The sequence below is a fragment of the Emys orbicularis genome, chromosome 2, assembly GCF_028017835.1.
Source record: "Emys orbicularis isolate rEmyOrb1 chromosome 2, rEmyOrb1.hap1, whole genome shotgun sequence".
Classification (NCBI taxonomy): Eukaryota; Metazoa; Chordata; order Testudines; family Emydidae; genus Emys; species Emys orbicularis.
Window position 1 is genome coordinate 80,965,852 of NC_088684.1, and position 20,719 is coordinate 80,986,570.

Consider the following 20,719-nt stretch of genomic DNA (forward strand, 5'->3'; position numbering starts at 1 on the left):
TAGAATGCAAGGAGCACCTGTAGCACAGCCCCATCAAGAGAGGGCCAGCAGCAGGGTGCATGATAGCTGAAACAGGGAACCTGGGAACTGGCCGCCAAGCAAGGAAAGAGGCTGGTTAGCAGGGAAGCAGCAGTTGGATGGATATAGGTCTGAACAGAGCCTGTGGGGAAGCAGCAAGACTGCGCAAAGATGCTTTGGGGGAATCACAGGATCACAAAGGAAGACTCTTAAAGTAACCTGAGATAGACTGCTGCAGTCCAGGTGTCTGAGACACAGGCGATATGGATGGGGAGAGAATCAGTGTGATATACTTGTGTGTCAGATTAAATGGGAGGAGCTGGTGTGCTCCTGAAGAAATATGTGTATAAACCACTGATGACAAGCTTGAGCTCTGGCCAGTGGGACTTACAAACCAATATGTAATTGCTTCCCAGGAGAGACATGAACTGGAAGGGACAACCCAGGCACTGGGCCTCAGGATAAACTATAATAAAGAAAAGCCTTCACTGAAGCAAAAATAGCTGTAGCAAAAGGAGGTGGGAAGCTATATGACAGGTGAATAGATACACGTTAGTAACATTATGAAGGTCTCTCTTTAAGATTGGTGGATATTTAGTGCCCTCAATTATGGCCAGAAAAATCCCAATCCAATTGCATGCAGAAAACAACTTGCCACAGCATCAGCTCAAGCAGGAATCTAATCATCAGTGGAACTTCATGTTCTATGTAGTCGAGAGGCTTCTGGGTCCAAAAAGGGCAGACTTTGAGTAGTCGGGTGGTTGAATTTCCTGATTATCCATATGCACATTGGTCATACTGTACGAAACAACATACTCGATGAGCACAAGTGCAGGTTGAATATTTTTCAGCACAGGGTAGCAGTTATTTTGTGCAAACACAGCAAGCTTCTGTTTTACCACTCTCTGATGGACGTATGCACAGTATCAGTTCACCAGAGAGGGTAATCATTTATATTTTGAATAAAGTTGGTTACCAATAAAGATGGTTACTTGCTTTTTAAAAAAAGGTTCCTTAAAACCTCATACTCTGAAGATGGATTATAACAATTCTTCATTACGTGTGTGTGTGTTAGGGTGACCAGATGTCCCGATTTTATAGGGACAGTCCCAATTTTGGGGTCTATTTCTTATATAGGCTCCTATTACCCCCCACCCCCGTCCTGATTTTTCACACTTGCTGTCTGGTCACCCGTGTGTGTGTGTGTGTGTGTGTGTGTGTGTGTTTTCCAGCCTATCATCAGAAGTGACATAACATGGTTTAAAAATTTAAATTCCCCTGACCTGTCTCTGCATAAACAAAGGGGCTGTAAAGAAGAGAAATAGCAGCTTAGATTCAATTCTATCAAAGTCTGTTGGATGGGTTTTGGAATTCATGTTTGTTAATAGTGGATTATTGTCACTTCTTAAAGTAGACTCATTGCAAACACACATTCAGTGAGGTTGGATGAGGACAAATGAAGACGTGATTTGGCTCACTGGACAAAATCCTTCCCTGGAATTCACCTAGGGATGAATATTGCCCATGGTGTTTATATGCCGTGTCCCTGCTGTTAATATATACAGTGGAGCCCTCTAAATTGGTGCTCCCTGATGGAAAGAGAAATGGGCCAATTACACAATCATCCCAATTATCAAAGGCTCCCAGGAATACATTCTACTGGTAGATAGACACTTTTATTTCAGGAATTGTAAAAAAAGGCATCGTACAAAGCGTTAAAATATGTTTTTAAAGCTATGTGCCGCATAATAAAGCAGGAAATTAGCATGAAGAGAAATCAAAAGGTTTCATAGCAAGCGATCTCTGTGAACAGCACCAGGTGTGGCATTTAATCCGACTATGCATGCCGTTTATCCATTGTTTGCACCATTTATCCATGTGCAGAGGAGTCATTGAGATGTATTGCATTGACTCTCTTCCCTAACAATCATCCTAATTAGCATGCACGTCACTTAATTCAGTAGAATCTACTGTATTATATATAAGAATTGAATCCATCCATCATTATTTGCACAGTGCCCAAAGGACACCATAAAAGAACCTAGCGCAGTGGCAGACTCTTTACAGGAACATAAATAGAGAGGATCCCTTCCCCAAGGAACTTACAATCTAATGTTAGATGGTGCAATGAGAGGGTGTCAGACAGTGGTGGGGAGGAGAAGGGTGACAAAAGATAAGGGTTACAGTAACAAGACCACCTGGTGACTTGGTTTTGGTATGTGCACATCCTGAGCTTCTGTTACATGTTATTTTTATTACAATTTGACTTACTTGTGGCTGAAGTGAATTTTAAGGAGGGATTGAAATGAAGAGTGGGTAGCGGGGTTCAGGGGGTGCTTCATAGCAAAAGAGAGCTTCAGAGAGAGCACGGAAGGGGGAGGAGGCAAAAGGGGTATCAGGGCTGGGATTATTTGTGGAACAGAGAGGCTGAGAGGGACATGGTGGGTGGCAGGCTCACAGGTGTAGATCAGGGAAAGGTTATCACCTCAAGCTCCAAGATGAGGACCCTGGTCAACTCTGCTTCTGAGGCACAGCAGCTAAAGCTTGTCTGTGCAGGAAGGAGGGAGCTAGGGCTTTCTCGGGGGCCAGTCCTAGACTCTAGAATGAACTCCCACAGGAGCCACAGATCATCACAAACCTCCCCACTAGGGGCGTGCACAATGGGGGGGCCAAAGGCCCGACGGGACCATTGTGTTCATCGACTCCAACTTACTGTATAACACAGGCCAAAGATCTTCCCCAAAATAATTCCTGGACCATATCATTTAGAAAACATCCAATCTTGATTTAAAAATTGTCGGTAAAAAGAATTCACCATGATCCTTGTAAGATTGTTCCAATGGTAAATTACTTTCACTGTTAAAAATTTACACCTTATTTCCAGTCTGAATTTCTCTAGTTTCCAACTTCCAGCCATGGAATCATGTTATATCTGATAGATTGAAGATAGATATTTATAAACTGTAATCAAGTCACCCCTTAACCTTCTCTTTGTTAAGCTAAATAGACTGAGCTCCTTGAGTCGATCACTATAAGGTATCACTATAGATAGGAACATATATCAAAAGGGATTTACTTAGATACTGGGAATACTCCCCAGTATGGTTATAATGTCCTTCAGAAAACATGTTTCAAATAAATATGTTGTTTCACTATAATCTGCATATTTGGGAGTGGCTTCAAGGTAAAACATATTGCTCTGTGTAGAGGGGTGAGTAAGTGGCCAGTACAGAATGCCATCTCTTCACATGGGCAAACATGCTTTTTCTCAAATGTTTGCACTGTTAGCCTCACCTGCATAATAACTTTCTTGGCATTACAAGGGCAAAGACATTCAAAAATAAAATAAGCCTCATGTAAGCTGATTTGGCCCAGTGCTGAAAAACAAAGACACTTAGACTCCCAGCCCCAAATGCACAAGGTGTGGAGTGTAGAGCATATACACATTTTCTCATATTGTTTTTATGTTGTCCAATGGGAAAGCCCATTAGTCCAATATTATAGCAGCAGTAACTGGGCTTCTGAAGAAACAAATCATTCTGTAGCCAATTAAAAATATATGCTGCACATAACTATTTGTTATTGGTGGTTTCTAACCCAATCTGAGCCTTTTGCTGTGAAAGTTTTTATTATGAAGAACCTAAGAGCAAAGGTTAAGGTTTGTATCTGATTTGGACAAGTCTGAAAGTAGAAAGAAAATATCTAAGTCTTAATTGACTCACTGACCAGATGGAAACACTGTGATCAGTGTCTGATCAATGTTACATCACCATGAGCTTGTCTAGGAATTATCTATTGATACTTGTTAGATAAATATCTCTAGTATGTAAGATACTGGAGAGAAAATAAAGAAAAGGTAAGAAGAAAAGTCTGAAAGTGGAAGAAAAAGAGAACACAAGAGAGGGATTTTCTTTTTTAACAAACTGGAGAACTGCAAGGATAAAAAGTGATCTGGTAATGGTTGTAAAGTTTAGTAGCTACTGTATCAGGGATGTGAGGTTGTTGTGCCAACCTTTTTACTCTACATGCTCAATGTAGCTCGGGGGCATGTCAGACACTTGTGAGAACTTTACCGGAGTGTTGATGCAATATTGTGTCAGTAACTGAGTGATTTGTTTTTCCTCTGGACATTGATTGTAGAAATTCTTATTACATTTTATAGCTTGCTTGGCCTTAGTATGAGAGTCAAGACCTAAATTGGACCATAAATTGGCCTATGTCAGAATCTACATTGAAATGACACCAAATACATGTCATCATACCCGTGTTTCAGCTAGCTGCAGGAATCTGCCATTGCTTGTCAACTTGATCAAATGCTAGACTTCCTTACATCTTTACCATGTGCCAGACCTTTGAACAGAATATAATGAAAGCTGTGGAGATATGTCCTGTGTTGATACTGCAGTAAGCTGCAGTAAGAAAATTAATGGCATTTGTAGACTAAATTGATTTGCTTCAGCTTATTGCAAAGTAACAATCTCCACTGTGAGCAAAGTCTGTATATGCATATAAATAAAAATTGACACAAAAATATATAGATCCACTGAGAGGAAAAGAGAGCATACATAACTGAGATATATTTATCCCGCAAGTAAAGAAAGACTTGATAATTCATGAGTGGCAAAGATACAGTTGAGTTATGGAGTTATTTTCTCTGGAGTGAGATAAATATAGCATCTCAATTCAGCCCATTATATATTGTGATTGATAGAACTGAATACTTTAAACAGTTTGTTTTTATTTTGAAATGTTTAGATACTGTATTTGAATTTAATTTACAAACTAACATAAAGTCTCCAGACGTTGATTTAGATTAAAAGAATTACTATTTATTTTGCTGGATTTGTGTCCTTGAAAAGAGAAATCAAAATTGTGTCAATTAGAAACTTGCATTTAGTTAATTGTAAGTTAGTAGTTCAATATTGATTGTCACAGAGACAAAATCAGGGATTCAGAAGGGGACATCGAGCAGAGAACCCCAGACATGCCCACTGCTCCTCAAAGGCATCCAGGGTGCCAGTGGACATGGCGAGAGGAACTCTGCCCAAGGATGTGACTTCAGGATGGATCAGAAGTAGGCCCCACAGTCACAGAGCACGTCCCTGTCCAGCTTCCTCCTCCTGGTATGGTGGACGGCCAGATTGGCCAATGCCAGGAGGAGGCTGACGAGGAGGTCTCATGACTTCATGGGGCAACAGATAGGATGTGCATAGCTCAGGAGGTGTGTATTTTATGGGCTCAGCCAGAATTTAAGGAAAAGGTTTTGGAGGAGCCAGAAAAGGGGCTGCAACCTGGAGCATTTTCTGTAGATGTTCGCCAGGATCTCCCTCTCGCTGCAGAAGGGGAAGGTGTCTGGGGAGGTGGTGAACTGTGCCAGGTACATGCCCATGCTCACAGCTCCATGAAGGAGCCGCCAACCAATATCCCTGGTGGGCCGTGGGACCAGGGTGGAATATGGACTAGTCCACCTGGGTTCCTCACCCTCCACGGATGTGAGGAAGTCCTGCCACTTGGTGTTGGGGCAGGACACAAGGGTGAGGAAGTGAAGAGTGTGGATCACAAGTGTATACAGCTGTTTCTTAGATGTGGTTCAGAAGCACACCGGCTGCATGCCGCGCAGCTGGCTTAGGTAGTACATAGGGGGTGGCCAGGGAAGCTTGCATGGCAGGAGTCAGACAGTAAGGTCCTGTGGGCCACAGGTAAGGGGCGGGGAGCACCCTCCCTCAGGACCCACTCAAGGAAAGCATGAGAGGTGGGCAATAAGGCTGCCCTCACCTCCTGGAGTATGTGTTGGGGGACACAAGGGGTTGAGGGGTGAGTCGTTGTAGCTGAGTGAGCAACCCTGGTCCCACTATGGGTTTGCCTCACAGCTCTAAGGACAAGAAAGAAACAATGAATGGTATGTCTCATATGTGGTTAACGTGAGCAGAAATATGTCAGAGTGTAAGCTGCTGAAAGAGATAATACAGCCAGATATTTATGCTCCTCAAAGTTGTGCATGACACCTATGGAGAGGTGTTTTTCATCTCTTTGACAAGGCGGAAGGAGTTCCATAGCAGAAGAGCACCTTGAATCAATTGTAAATCGTCTGCCTTGTTATCATTCAGCAATCCGTAGTCTTGCAACAGAAGAGACACTATCTTTGTTTTACTATTTGCCCAGCTGTAGATATTATGTCAAACTCCACTAAACAAACTCTGTATAAGGCTCTTTCAGGGTTGCCATCCTAAAACCAACCAGGGCTCCTGAATGTTGAAATAAAAATGTATTCCAAGATGAAACTTGCAGTAACATTAATTATCTGCCAGTGCTGGTTACTTGTGGAAATCTGTCCCTGGTGCACCCATGAGAAGAAGTCTGGAAATCTTTGTTCAAAAATGAATACTTTTAAAAACAAACAAACATCCACTTGGCTGCTCTGCTCTGCTCCCCTACTCTCCTTTCCCATAGCCCATTTCAATTAATTTTTATACATTTATTGCTCTGTAGGACCAATATTTTAAGGTTGTAACGGAAATAGGATAATGCAAGGGTGGCCATCTAATTGTTCTTTATCATCTCTTATACCCTATATTGCGTCTATAGGACACACATATTTCAGATACATAATTCTGATACATTTTTCATTGAAATTTCAAATTTTTACTAAGAAAAGGATAAAATGTGTGTGAAAATGTTTGCAAAAATGTTTGCAAACTTTATGTCCCATATTTCTGACCAATAGAGCAAACTGTAAAGGCTTAAACTTATTTGATATAGTATTATATAAAATTATAATAAAATTAACTATCCAGGACAGCATTTAGGCATGTGCTTAATTTTAAATATGTCCTTAAATAACTGAAGTCAATGGGACTTAAGTGCATGCTTAAGTGTTGTCATGATTTGGGGCCTTCGTGATGCATAATTCCATTGTAACTTACAAAAATCAAAATGATTCAACATCCTGCTTGTCATAAAAGCCGGCCTAATCCAGAGTATCCAATCAAATAAAAAAGAGGCATATTTTCCCCCTGGGGTTCAGTGGAGAGAGAGGGTTGTTAGGAAGCGGGTTGTGGTTCCCTGATTCTGAGCCACCCATCCCCTATGCAAGTTAGAGCACCAGGGTCCTTACACCAGTGGAGAACCACTGTGCACCCACTCTGCCCTGTCCCTGGACATGCTCTCTCCCTTTCTTTACAGCACAGGTGGGGGAGCAACTGAAGCAGGCAAAGTTCCATTGCACAGAGGCAATTCTCTGTGGGCCATCTCTGGACACTAGCAGACTGGCGAATCCAGCCCATGTTGTTCAGTTACATTTCTGAACAGTGGCGGATTAATGATTTTGCTGCCCATAGGCCCTGAAATAATTGCCGCCCGGGCCCCATATGATGCAGCTCCACACTCCAGATCTACCCCTCTGCCCTGCCATTGGCCACTGAGTCTGGCCAACCCCACCCCTCACACACTCCCATTGGGGGAAGCAGAGCAGAGGTCAAATAAGTTACCAAGAATCTTGTGCGTCAACCACACATGTGCAGCATTAGAATATTTGAATTCTGTTGAGGATGTCAACAAACATGTGGACAAGGGTGATCCACTGGATATTGTGTACTTGGACTTTCAGAAAGCCTTTGACAAAGTTCCTCACCAAAGACTCTTAAGCAAAGTAAGCAGTTCTGGGATAAGAGGGAAGGTCGTCTCATGGATCAATAACCGGATAAACGATTGGAAACAAAAGGTAGGAATAAATGGTCAGTTTTCACAGTGGAGAGAGGTAAATAGTGGTGTCCCCCAGGGGTCTGTACTGTGACCAGTGCTGTGCAACATATTCATAAATGATCTGAAAAAAGGGGTAAACCATGCAGAAGCAAAGTTTGCAGATGATACAAAATTACTCAAAATAGTTAAGTCCAAAGCTGATTGTAAAAAGTTACAAAGGGATCTCAGAAAACTGGGTGACTGTGCAACAAAATGGCAGATGAAATTCAATGTTGATGAATACAAAGTAATGCACATTGGAAAACATAATCCCAACTATACATACAAAATGATGGGTTCTAAATTAGCTGTTACCATTCAAGAAAGAGATCTTGGAGTCATTGTGGATAGTTCTCTGAAAAGATCTCTTCAATGTGCAGCAGCAGTCAAAAAGCTAACGGAATTTTAGGAACCATTAGGCAAGGGATAGATAGAAGACAGAAAATATCACAATGCCACTATATAAATCCATGGTACATCCACACCTTGAATACTGACCCATCTCCAAAAAGATATATTACAATTGGAAAAAATGCAGAGAAGGACAACAAAAATGATTAAGGGCATGGAACAGCTTCTATATGAGGAGAGATTTTAAAAACTGGGACCATTCATCTTGGAAAAGAGATAACTAAGGGGGGATATGACAGAGGTTTATAAAATTATGAATGGTGTGGAGAAAGTGAATAGGGAAATGTTATTTACCCCTTTGCATAACACAAGAATCAGGGTCACTGAATGAAATTAATAGGCTGCAGATTTAAAACAAACAAAAGGAAGTACGTCTTCACACAATGCACAGTCAACCTGTGGAACTCGTTGACAGGGAATGTTATGAAGACCAAAAGTATAACTGGGTTCAAATAAGAATGGGACAAGTTATTGGAGGATAGATCCATCAATGGCTATTAGCCAAGATGGTCAAGGATGCAACCCCATTCTCTGAATGTCCCTAAGGCCATGTCTACACTAGCGAGCTTAGAGTGGCACAGCTGTACTGATGCAGATCTCTCATGCAGCTGCTCTATGCTGATGGAAGAGCTCTCTCACACTGACATAATAAAACCACTTCAATGAGCAGTGATAGCTATGTCGGCAGGAGAAGTTCTCCCACCAACATAACCCTGTGCATACTACCACTTATGCTGGCGAAACTTATGTCACTCTGGAGGGTGTTTTTCACACCCCTGAGCAACGTAAGTGGCAGTGTAGACATGGCCTAAGCCTCTGACTGCCAGAAGCTGGGACTGGACAACAGGGAATTGATCACCCAGGGCCGGCGCTTCCATTTAGGCGACCTAGGTGGTCACCTACGGCACCAGGATTTGGGTGGGGGCGGCATTTTGCCACCTTTGGTGGCAATTCGGCAGCGGGGGGTCCTTCCGCGCTCCGGGTCTTCAGCGGCAATTCTGCAGCGGGTCCTTCACTCGCTCCGGGACCCGCCGCCGAAGTGCCCCGAAGACCGGGAGCGCGGAAGAACCCTCTACCGCAGAATTGCCGACGACGACCAGGAGCGCGGAAGGACCCCCGCCTAGGGCGCCAAAAACCCTGGCGCCGCTCCTGTGATCACTTGATTATAGCCCTGTTCTTTTCATTCCCTCTGAAGCATCTGCCACCAGCCACTGTTGGAAGACAGGATACTGGGCTGATGGAGCATTGATCTGATCCAGGATGGCCATTCACATGGGTGGCTGAAGCATATGGTTCTGGGTAATGTAGTTTTAAGCAGGAGACAACATTATTAAATCAGGAGTTGAGAGTTTTTTGGTGGCAAATGGGAATCTCCCTGACAGTCGGCAAGGAAATTAGGACTGGGAACTGGGCAGGGAGGGGAGGCAAGGACAGGCTGGGCAGGGAGGCTGGGACCGGGAGCTGAGGGTTGCCGGAGAGGCTGAGACTTGTTGAGTAATGTATATACATATAGTATCATAATGTATACACATAAGGGGGGCAGATTAAGTTTGCACAGTATAATGTTCTTTTAACATAGTTTGTGTGTGTGATATATATTTATGTATGAACTACAGACTAGCACTTCATAATAAGGATCTAAGAAGCTGTATAAATCAATGCATAGGACCATATTCTGGCTGCTCAGGAAATTCCACATCTCTTTTTCCCCATTCACCTGCATGGGGCAGCCAGAATCCCATTACATGCACTTTGTGAATGCCCAATCCCACCGTGTTAGCAGGCCCGAACCAATGCTGGGTGTGTGCAAGCTATACCCTGGAAGCAGAGTGGAGCGACAGCACCATGAGTAGGGCTAATCAATCTAAAAATGGAGTTATGGCCTTTTCTCACTCCATTTTGGGAAAGGCACTTAGAATTTAACAACACTTCAATTCAACAAGGTTCTGTGGAAACTGAAATTCTGAAGAAATTATTCCCAAAGCCTCCAGAATGCAATAGACTTATGCTTGTAATAGAACCTGCTTTCCATAGACTCTTAAAACCATCCTATAGAATTAGAGAATTGTATCCCTGCTAAAGGTTGGTTTAAAAAGTCTACGGGAAGATTATCATTCTCTATTAAATTCCATCTGACTTTTCCAAGGACTTCTCCACAGCTGGCAGTCCAGGCCTGGTGCTCTGGTAGATCAGGGCCAGTGTCACAGCTGTCACTCTTCAGTGTGTGTGTCCCCAGTGGCATTCTGTCCACCTGGTCCTGCACAGGGAGAAGGCCGCCAGATACTGTCCTTGGTGCAATGACCTCCAGAACTCGTTTCCCACAGCAGTGGCTAGTACAGCCATTAAATAGATACAGTGTAGCAGGTACGTATTTCTCAAGTAGACCAGAATTCTATCAATTAGATGTAATGCCAATGCTATACTATTACATGTCAATTTGTATACACAATGGAGAGCTATTATCACTTAAATTCTACCATGAAAAAAACACCCTCAGCACTTAATTACCAACAATTATGCATATCCTCAACTATCCATATTGAATCAAATAAGAGTTTGAGTGAAACCCACCAAAGGAAAAACATTCAGGAGAAAGGCTGAAATGAAATACTGAACACCCTGTCGTGCCCTGCAGGGATCTCCAACCCATGGGTGATCTCACTTGCCATATGTGCTGCAACAAAGGGGTGAGTTAAGGATGGTAGTGAGACAGAGGAGGTAACAGCTGCTGAATCCCTTTTGCTAGCCTAGGGAGAATTGGTACTGCATGTTACCAGCTGATTGGCGCATTCTTAACCTCTTCTAACCTGTAAAAATAAGAGGAAAAAATAAAGGCTTTCCTTCATAATAAAATATTTCTCTCTTATTTGTCAAGAATAATAGTATGTTAATACCAAAGTAATTATGAAATAAACTTATGGAAGAAAGGCCAAGATGCTCTGAATACAATTTCACAAGACTCTTTCTCTTTATTTTCCATTTTTACCTCCTTGAAGAAGATAACTCTGTTTTATACTTTACTGTCTTATTAATGGAATGCATTTTGGAAGTCTGCCACTGTTAACAGTATCAGAAGGATTTAGGGCTGCTGGAATACACTTGAAGATTTAATTCTGCTGACTTCAGCTCTGATCCGAAGTAAAAACTGTAACCATAGATTAAATGTTTAGCACTAGATATTGCAATTGCTGTTCCTTGTCGTAAATCCTTGTGTCTATTGCCATTTCAGACAGCTCTCTAAGGGCCCTTGGCACTGCATGTAACACAATGCTCTTGTTGTAGGAGGCTCTTTGCTAGGGGGCCAATACTTGAGGTCTTTTCTCAATTCTTTCTAGTAAAACTCCCCGTTGCTTAAGTAAGAACTTTGAGATTTGGCTCCATAAGGCTACTACCCCTTATATAAAACTGTCTCTATACTCTCTTGTAATCCTTGCTCTATTGTGAAATCGATTAGGAATTCTCACTTTTTAAAAATAATAAATGATTGCTTCCCAACAAGCATGTTCTGGAGAGGGAAACTCAAATGGAGTCTCCTTTTAGACATTATTTAATCTCATAGGAGAGCCACGTGTACCAACCCCCTCTGATGGAACATGTCCTGAGGTAGCAAGCTTGCACCTATTTTTCTTCAGGTCAGGCATAGACTCCTTTTGCTCATATAGGGTTGGAAGCCCCTAACACAGAAACTGTCAGGGATTCGGGGGATGTCTTGAAACCTTAGCCACAGGGCTTTTCAGAGCCAAGTAGTTCTACTCTACCACCCAGTGACCTGCTAACAGTTGCTAGAATAGACACTGAACTCTGACAGAGGACTACAATCATGGGCCCTGATTGGTCGAAACTGGGACTCCTGATTGGACCCCAGCTTCTATTTAAACCAAGCACAGAAACAGAAAGTTGTCCATGTAACTGGGTTCCCCAGTGCCTACGCCTCCCTCCCTCTATCTGCTCCTACTGCCTGATTCTGATCTCCTGGTAACCTGACTCTTGGTTTGTCCTCTGGCCTGTCTCAGATTCTGACCTCCTGGTACATGAGCTGGCCTGACTCCTCCTCTGAAACTAGCTCAGACCGCCCATGTCCTGTTTGTGACAGAAACCCAAAAAGAAGAGTTCGGAGGCCATTTATAGGAAAGAATATTAGATAAGGGAATGGGTACCAATCAATGGGATGGAAGAGGATGGGATACTGCTGGGGACTCACAGCAACTATGAAACAGTGAAACAATAGCAGACTCCCTTCCCTTTTGAGTTACCCAAAACCTTTACCAACCTCCACCCGAGGCCTCTAATCCCGTTAGTGGTGCATATAAAGCTGAGACGCACTAGGCTGGTAAGCTGCACTGCTTCTCTGGTGGCTGCTCAGTCTGGATCTCCGGCCTGGTGGTGAGCGGCTCCTCAGCTGTCACTTCCTCTTGGGACACATCTTAGCCTAAATCCAAAGTGTTCACCCGCAGCCCCAATCTAACAGTCCCATCACAGTCCTTTCCTGGGGGTCATTCACACCCACATCCAAGGTGTTGAACGCAGTCCTTCTTCCTTCCACTGAGGGCCCCTACTCATAATCCTGCCAAGATGATGTCCCCCCAACTCTTCTCATTTGTCCTGGAATCCTCCAGCTTCTTGGCTCGTTAAGTGGCTGATCCTCCAGGATTTGGCTGCTCACATGTGGTAACCTCTGCTGGTTCATTACATAACTAACAGAAGCAAACAATCAATACAAAATTATATTGCCATGAGGAAATTTACTAATGTGGTAATTCATATGAACATTAGAGTATCTGGTTAAAGCTTAAGAGCTACCTTACTTTCTTAGTTATAATTTTATAGGTCTCTGCAGACTTCTTTTTAGGACTTCAGCAGCCATTGACATTTTAATCTTTGTAATGTGGTCATCTGATTTACACTTGGGTTTTTTCCTATAATGAGCAATTCTCTTCATTACTCATTGCTTATTGCACTCAAATAAAGTTACGATAAGATTGCCTCTCAATAGTCCCTGGTCTAAAACTGGTGCCTCTCTCCCATGACCTTGAATAGATACAGTATGGTGTAAATCACAGCCCATAATCTTTAACGTTTTTCTTTTAAAATGTTAGTGCCATGTGTATAACCCAGCATGTTTTCAGTGCATCCCTGAGTATCAACCAGATTGCCATGTATGAGGACACTGGCACTCTTATTCTTGTAAGAAAAAACAAAGGGTCAAAGTGGTATTTGAGGAGTAAAACTTCAGTGTGCCAACACCAATGCCTGGGCCAGGAACACAGATCAAAGCAAGAGGGTGTTGGTGCTTTAGCCTTTATCACACCCAGATGAAGTGTTAAAATGTTGAGGTCCTTGGGGAAATGGGTAAAGATAAAATGGAGAAAATCACTGGCTGAGAATGATGAGTGAAAGTCCTATGCCCCCATCCTAACCAATATAACCTACAGATGGAGTCATTTCACTGCTTTAAGTAAATATGATTCTCTCTATCTACCTGGGTATTTATACCGCACTCATTATCATAGTATCTGAGATCCTAGTATCTGGTATATGCTATCATTAGGATAGTTGGCAAGGGGCCACCCAGAGTCTGAAACATTCAACGTAGATAAGAAAATCATGAATTTCTGAAGGCAGGACATGGCCATATATTGAAGGGGCTGCTGCTTGATTATACTACCTGCTCACATGCAGTTAAGTCCTGTTGGGTCTTTTAAGCACTAGCAGCCTTCCTACATTTAACTTGCTTATTATGTATATGGTCTGTCTAATACTGTCTACAATAAGAATATAAAATTTGTTTCGTATGGCAGGGGTAGCCCAAAATACACAGATAAAAGAAACTGCACATTGATGCACTCAGCATATCCCCTATTCATGAGGAAATTGTAACACACTCCTTACTTGGTTTCCTTTGTTCCTCTCCCATGTGGGCAAACTGGTATTTCATTAATTCTCTTTCCCTCTTACGCTCATGTAGAGTGACACGGAGGGGCTGAGAATATACTACTTTCCTCTCCTGTTACTACGGGTCATAGAAAATTGATATTGTATTCAGTGCAGATGTGATGACTTTGTCATTCATCAGTTCCCAAAATTGGCTGCTTGGCACACAGGATGATTTAAGTAAAGCTGAAGTAATTTTCAAAATTGAAACTTAAGCTGTTTAGTGACATAAGCCAAGAGCAGTTTTTCTTAGCACCCCCCCCCCCCCTCACCCAGCACTTCCTTGGCTCACATTTGCAGCTGAACTCTTTTTGAGCCACGTCAATTAGCTCAATTGTACTGGATGGGAAGAAGGGATAAAAGGGTGCAATGCTATAGCAGCCCAGTTTCTTCACTGCAATTTTATGCGTGCTGTAGAGCATCTGTTACTCTAGAATAATTTCCACTATATACACAGGGTATATATATAGGGGTAGGAACTTTGGACCTGATTTGCCACATTCTTCTGAACCACACAAACTGACTTGGAAGTGCCTTGGCAAAATGCCTTATTCAAATGAAAGGCCCCCAAACACAGGAAACACTCAATGGAAAGGAGATGGAAAGGTGCCCAGGGGGAGTATAGCTCATGTGTGTGAGTTCCCTATCTTGTCTGTTGTGTTATTCCTGATTCTAGGGAGACTACACCACTGGAATGCATGGCTGCATCTTAGGAAAGGGAGGAACCTGCCTAGCAGCTGTGTCTGGAAGAGTGGCAGAATTTCAATAGGGAAACAGATGGATGCCTCCTTTCGCCTGGATAGGGCTTGCTACACCTTTGACACCAATGTAGATGGTGCAGGTGTAGCATTTCAGGGCAGTGGCTAAGGGCTTATGGGGTATAACATAATTGTCTCAGGGAAGGTTTTTCTTCTCTAACAACCACTTGTTCTCAGTCCTTCTATTTAGGACATGAGAAACAGCCATACATTCTTTTCTTCGGTATTTCTTTCAAGATAACATATACTTCTCTTGCTTTGATTTGCCAAAGGTTTACTGCCCAGTCAAGTAGACACCTTCAACTGATTATGAACCTCCAGTACAAGGGTACCTTTTTTTTTTTTCTTCTCGGTACCTCTCATTTATCCTTAATTACTTTGCAGGGCAATATTTGTGAGCATTAGTTCTTAATCTCATATTGAAGTTTGGCCAAGCAGGTAGGATACAAGCTTAAGATACTGTAACTGCCATAAAGCCTAACATTTAAGCTCTGCTGAAGCTTTGAATTCTGGGGCAAGTTCTGTTCTGTTCAGAGAGCTGGCACAAGGCATACACGCCACTTAAGCCTGACCCAGATTAAGTGGGATTTAAATGGAAATTAGAACTCGTAATGGCCCTCTGAGTAGGGGTGAGTTTCACCTTCTGTGTATCATTTCTTACACTCTCCTTGCCCATTTTCAGAGGAAGACTGTTGTTTTCAAGTGCCTTTCAAAAATGATTGACTCCCCTCTCCTATCTATCGTAATTTGGCCTCTGATTTAGTTACCACTGCATTTCTAGATAGCTTGGATACTTCCTTCCTTAAATCCATGTGTTTCTCATTGTACAAAAATAGGCTGCACAAATACAGCGCATACCATCCCGTTTTGAGCGGCTACCAACATACACAGTGTGATTCCTAGAGCTGGTCAGGAATTCTCTGACAGAATGTTTTTCCATCCCAGAAAGCCGATTCATCAAAATTGAACCCCAGAGAGAGTTTGATTTCACAGTGGCACCCAGGAAGGGTTTCTGTCTAGTTTCCTGCCAGTTTCTCCACCCAACTCCTTGGCAGCCCATCTGAAGGGTTTCTAGACTCCAGGCTCTTTGGCAGCCTGCCTGGCAAGCTGACTGGATCCCAATAGCCTGGAAGCCTTGGGAGCCCTGGATCGCAATCTCCTAAATTCTCTGGCTTCTCACCTCCTCCTCAGTTTGCCTGGAACATTTCAATCTTATCAACAAGCTTTTTTTCCCCCCAATTTTTCTTTCAAAATGTAATGTAGTCTGCATTGGCGCATTGCCGTGAAATGTTTCACTTTTGATGAATAAACATTTTCCAGTGGAAAAACATTCCATCAGAAAACTTCCGACCCGCTCTAACTGCTATACCCATGGCAGTATCTCTACTAGGGACGGGACACTTGTAACTATTGAGAGAGCCTATATGAGATTCTTTTGGCCTGCCTAGTCGACCACACACACTCACCATTTGCCGGGAGGCTCTTGTATGTTTAGAAATGTACTGGAATGCTTATCTGCTCTCATGTGAGATCTGCATGATGGTTTAACTTAACTTTATTTCTGCTAGGAGTAAGCTTCTGTAGTAAAGTACATAGTTTCCTTGGGTAGTTTGGTTGTTTGACTTTTCCCACATTTCCATAGGCTCCACCCCATTTGTGTTATATGAAGATCTTGTGCATGATATTAAGTATGTATTGTAAATATTGGTTTTAGTTTTTACTCAGGATTTCAGCTTTTGTAGTAAAATGCCATGTTTTTTCATACACAAGCCATAGGAACATAGATATTGGTCTAGATTCAACAAAGCTGGTGCACAGAGGTGTAAATTACACCTCTCTGCACCATGCTCAGCCCCTGTACTCCAGGGACAGCAGGTGGTACCACTGCTGCTGCAGACCTCCCTCTGGATTTTCTGACAGAAGGAGCTGATTTAGTTTCCAGCTGAGGCTTCATAGGAGCACCACTGGAGGATGTTCTGAAGGAATATGCTGAATCGACCAGCCTGGCCATGCCCCCTTGCTATCCAACTGCACTTGCTTTTTGAGCTGCACTGCCTAACCTCTAGCCCCAAGGTAAGGTAAGGTTGTGGCCACTTTGTGCCACATCCAACTTCTCCCAGCAAGCTTTCTGCATCTGGATTTATAATAGCAAAAACCAATATAAATCCCATCTGAATCTGGCCCATTATTGGAGAGAAGGAACAAGTAACCCAAGGTGAATGGCTCAATACGTAGTTACTTTAAGCACCACCCTTGTAATTTTATAAATCAATATATGCACAGTATTCTTGTGTACTTGTTACGATTTGGTGCCTCAGATCGTTTGGTCTGCCTGGCCTCCCCACTCTACAGGACCAGTATGATGGGCAGGCAGTGGTAGCTTTAAGCCATTTTTATGCTCCCCCAATCCCCAGGTCTGCTGAGGGCCAGTTTGGCCTACAGCACAAGATAGAACAGCATCAGCATTCTCAAACCTATGCCTGGCTGAACCCCGCCAAAGGACCTTTCTGGCTGCTGGGAACTGACAGAATGGAGCAATGTTCCAGTCCTCTTCCCATGGCCAGGCCCCACCACAGCCCTGACGTGCCCACCAGGGACTGAGGTGGGAAGGGTAGAAGTGGCATAGGTTAGGGCTGTTGGTGCCACTTGGGGATTCCTCTGAACAAGGGGAATCTCCAGGAAGTTGGCTAAGTCTATACAGAACCACAAAGGGTATTTCTACACGAGAGCTGGAAAGTGTGACTCCAGCTCAAGGAGGCATACCCACACTAGGTCTGATTGAGCTAGTGCACTAAACGTAGAAGCGCAGATGTGAGCATCAGAGTTCAATCCCACCTGAGACCATAGGTCCTGCTGCTCATGCCTCTGTAGCTACACTTTTGTTTTCAGTGCACTAACATGATCAGAGCTAGTGAGGCTATATTCTCCTGCAGCTGGAATTTACACTTTCCAGTTCCCATGTAAACATACCCAGAGAAGAAAATATCAGGGCCAGTATCTGTCCCAGTATTTATAGGAGTGAGCATTGTGTGAAGCTGATGTTTTAATTTCTCCACCTTCCCCATTTCATTCAGCGGTTCAGTGCAGGAGTGTAATCCAAAAGTGACCCCCCACACACACACACCTCTTCTCCTTAAATTAGGGGGCTTCCTTGTAATAAGTTCCCTAATCAGTTGTGGGATATGCCCACTGAGAGTAGCAAATGATTTTTCATTATTTGCTTCTCTCTTTTTTTGTCTTCGTCGTTCTGAGATAGTTTGTAAAATTATCTGAAAATCAGTGTTCACTGGTTACGAAGCACCACTAACCTTGAGCAGCATTTTTGTCTACACTGAATAGCCTTTGCTATGTATTAGCCCAGTGCCATTACAAATTCAAATCCTGTATATATATTGTTCATGGCCCTTTGTGTCATCAGGAAATTAAAGTTTGCAGCTGGCCTCTTCATCTTAGTTAATCATGCGAACACAAAATCCTTAAAGGTCCACGCAATGGTCCCTGCGGGGGCCCCACTCAGCACTTCTCTACAGTGTGACATTGTTTTTCAGCTGTGTTTTTTATCTTCTCCCCTCTTCTATTCTGAGCTCCTGCTGCTTTTAGCTTCAGTAGCAGACTGTCATGTGGCACTTTATCATGGGCTGTCCAAAACTCCACAGTAACCATATCCCTCTACCATACAAGGCAACCTGCTCAAAAGTTTAAGAGGCTGGCTCTTCTATTCTCAATACAGCATTTGTCCATGCTCAGTGTCTGTTTCCTTTAGGTAGGTTAGTGTTGTATAGGTAACAGTCCTCTGTATAATTTGCATTGTTTTTCATGTCATAGATGCAAGGTTGCAGCGTGATACTTTCAAGGGTATATGTCACTCTCCTATATTTTGTGTGCTGTGTTGTACATAGTAGCTGCTTGTTTTCCATGAACTGGCTTTCATTATGATAATAAATCATAGATTTTCTTCCAGGTGATTTTAACACCCAGCATCACTTTCTCCAAGTCCTGGGTGTGTCCTAGATTTGAGTTTCTTTAGGTAATTTTCTCTATTGGCTTTACTGATCCTGACACAGGCTGATCTGTAGTTAACTTTGTCTCCTCTTTCAAGACTCGGTTTGAAACACTTAGTCAATACCTCATTTAAAGTGTGTGTGTGTGGAGGGGAATCCTCTCTCGTCTCTTCATTTTCATTTCCTGTACCATTGTGTGCTAACTTTCTCCCTGACTGATTTCCACTTTGTGTAGGTGAACAGAAAATCTCTCTGCATTTGTTTTTCCTAAAACAGCTCCTTTAAAATTTTAATTAGCTTTTCATTATCCTTTGATACTTAATGTTCACATGGTCATGTGGGACTTAATGTTTTTTTTTACTGTCACGTTTCTACATAGTCATTAATATTTTTCTCTTCCTTGTTCTTAGATCCGTTTTGTCATTTTAAAGATCGCAGGCATTTTTTATAAAGCTCTAATCTTTTGGGCCCTAATCCAGCAAAGCATTTAAGCACATGCTTTAGTCTGTATATATGAGCAGTCCAATTGAAGTCAATGGGATTAGTTAGATGCTTAAAGTTAAGCATGTGCTGGGCTGGGGTCTTGGAGAATGAAGCTCCCTAAGAATTCATTTGCCTCCTGGGCTACACAAAAGATTGCAGACCAGTGCTCCATTTAGTCTTATGCCTGTACCCAACACAACCAGAGCACGACATTTTAGAAGAAGCTCTAAACCCCCTAAAATACACAATTTTGCAATGTATTTTCAGAGGACACATTTATTTTTGATGATTCATTTTAATTTACTGCAGGTATTTGTGCAATGTCCTAGATGTGCATAGCACTTTACAGCCGTAAAAGAAAGGAAGTTCCCGGCCCCAATGAGTTTATGATCTAAAGGATACATAATACAGGCAAAGGGGAAGGGGAGCAGAAATGGATACAACAGGAAAAAGTCAGATGAGTACTACTACGAGCCTGGTTTTGCAAGCAGTTGAACACCCTCATTTCTCAGTGATTTCAGTGAGAATTGAGGGTGCTCAGTTCCTCCTGGGAAGTTCTGAGTGCCTTGCAGGATCAGCCTTTGGCTCACTTATGATTGGCATATATCTGGTTAGCTGCAGGTACACTCTGCACTACTGAGGAGAGGTGAAAAGGCCAACTCTCAATCCTGAGGCTGTCTGGGTGCTGGGCAGGTTCCGGATTCCCCTAATTTACACCAGATGCCTATGTCCCCAGAGGCTGTTCCAATAGCCTGGGATAACCGGAACACAGGGAGCCATGGCATGTCTCCTTTCTCAGGTGAAGTGCTCTGGGGCCAGTCACAGGGAGGAGAATGGGGTAGGAACCACTATGGTGGCACTTTGCCAGTCAAGGACTCTGTTAGGCAGCTGAATTTTGCCTGTGTTTAGATTTGCTGCACCAGGGAACCAGTGGATGGGAAATTAGGGCCTGGTAACTTTGGAGTGGAATTTCATTGCTGAACTCCTTCTCTCCCCAGTGCACCAAACCTTGAGGCCCTTACATCATCTGCACTCAGTTCTTATGGAGTGAATAAACACAAAGTCAACAACTAAAGGGCTTAGGATTTAGCCTGAACGAAGGAGTGGGGGCTCACCGAATAAATGCCATGGTAATCTAACAGAGGGAATAGATTAAGCTGTTATCACCAGGTGTGAACAGGTGATCTCTTACAGAAAATGTATCATATACTTGATGCAATGGACTCACCACGCTGCTTTTTCTAGAAGTCATGACGCAAGATTTTTATTTACAGTAAGGCCCTTTTACACTCATTACACTTATACCTGTTGTAAGCTCTTCTGCTTAAGTTTTAAAAGTAATAACTCCTTCTGGCAGCTGTAGTATTCTTTATTTGT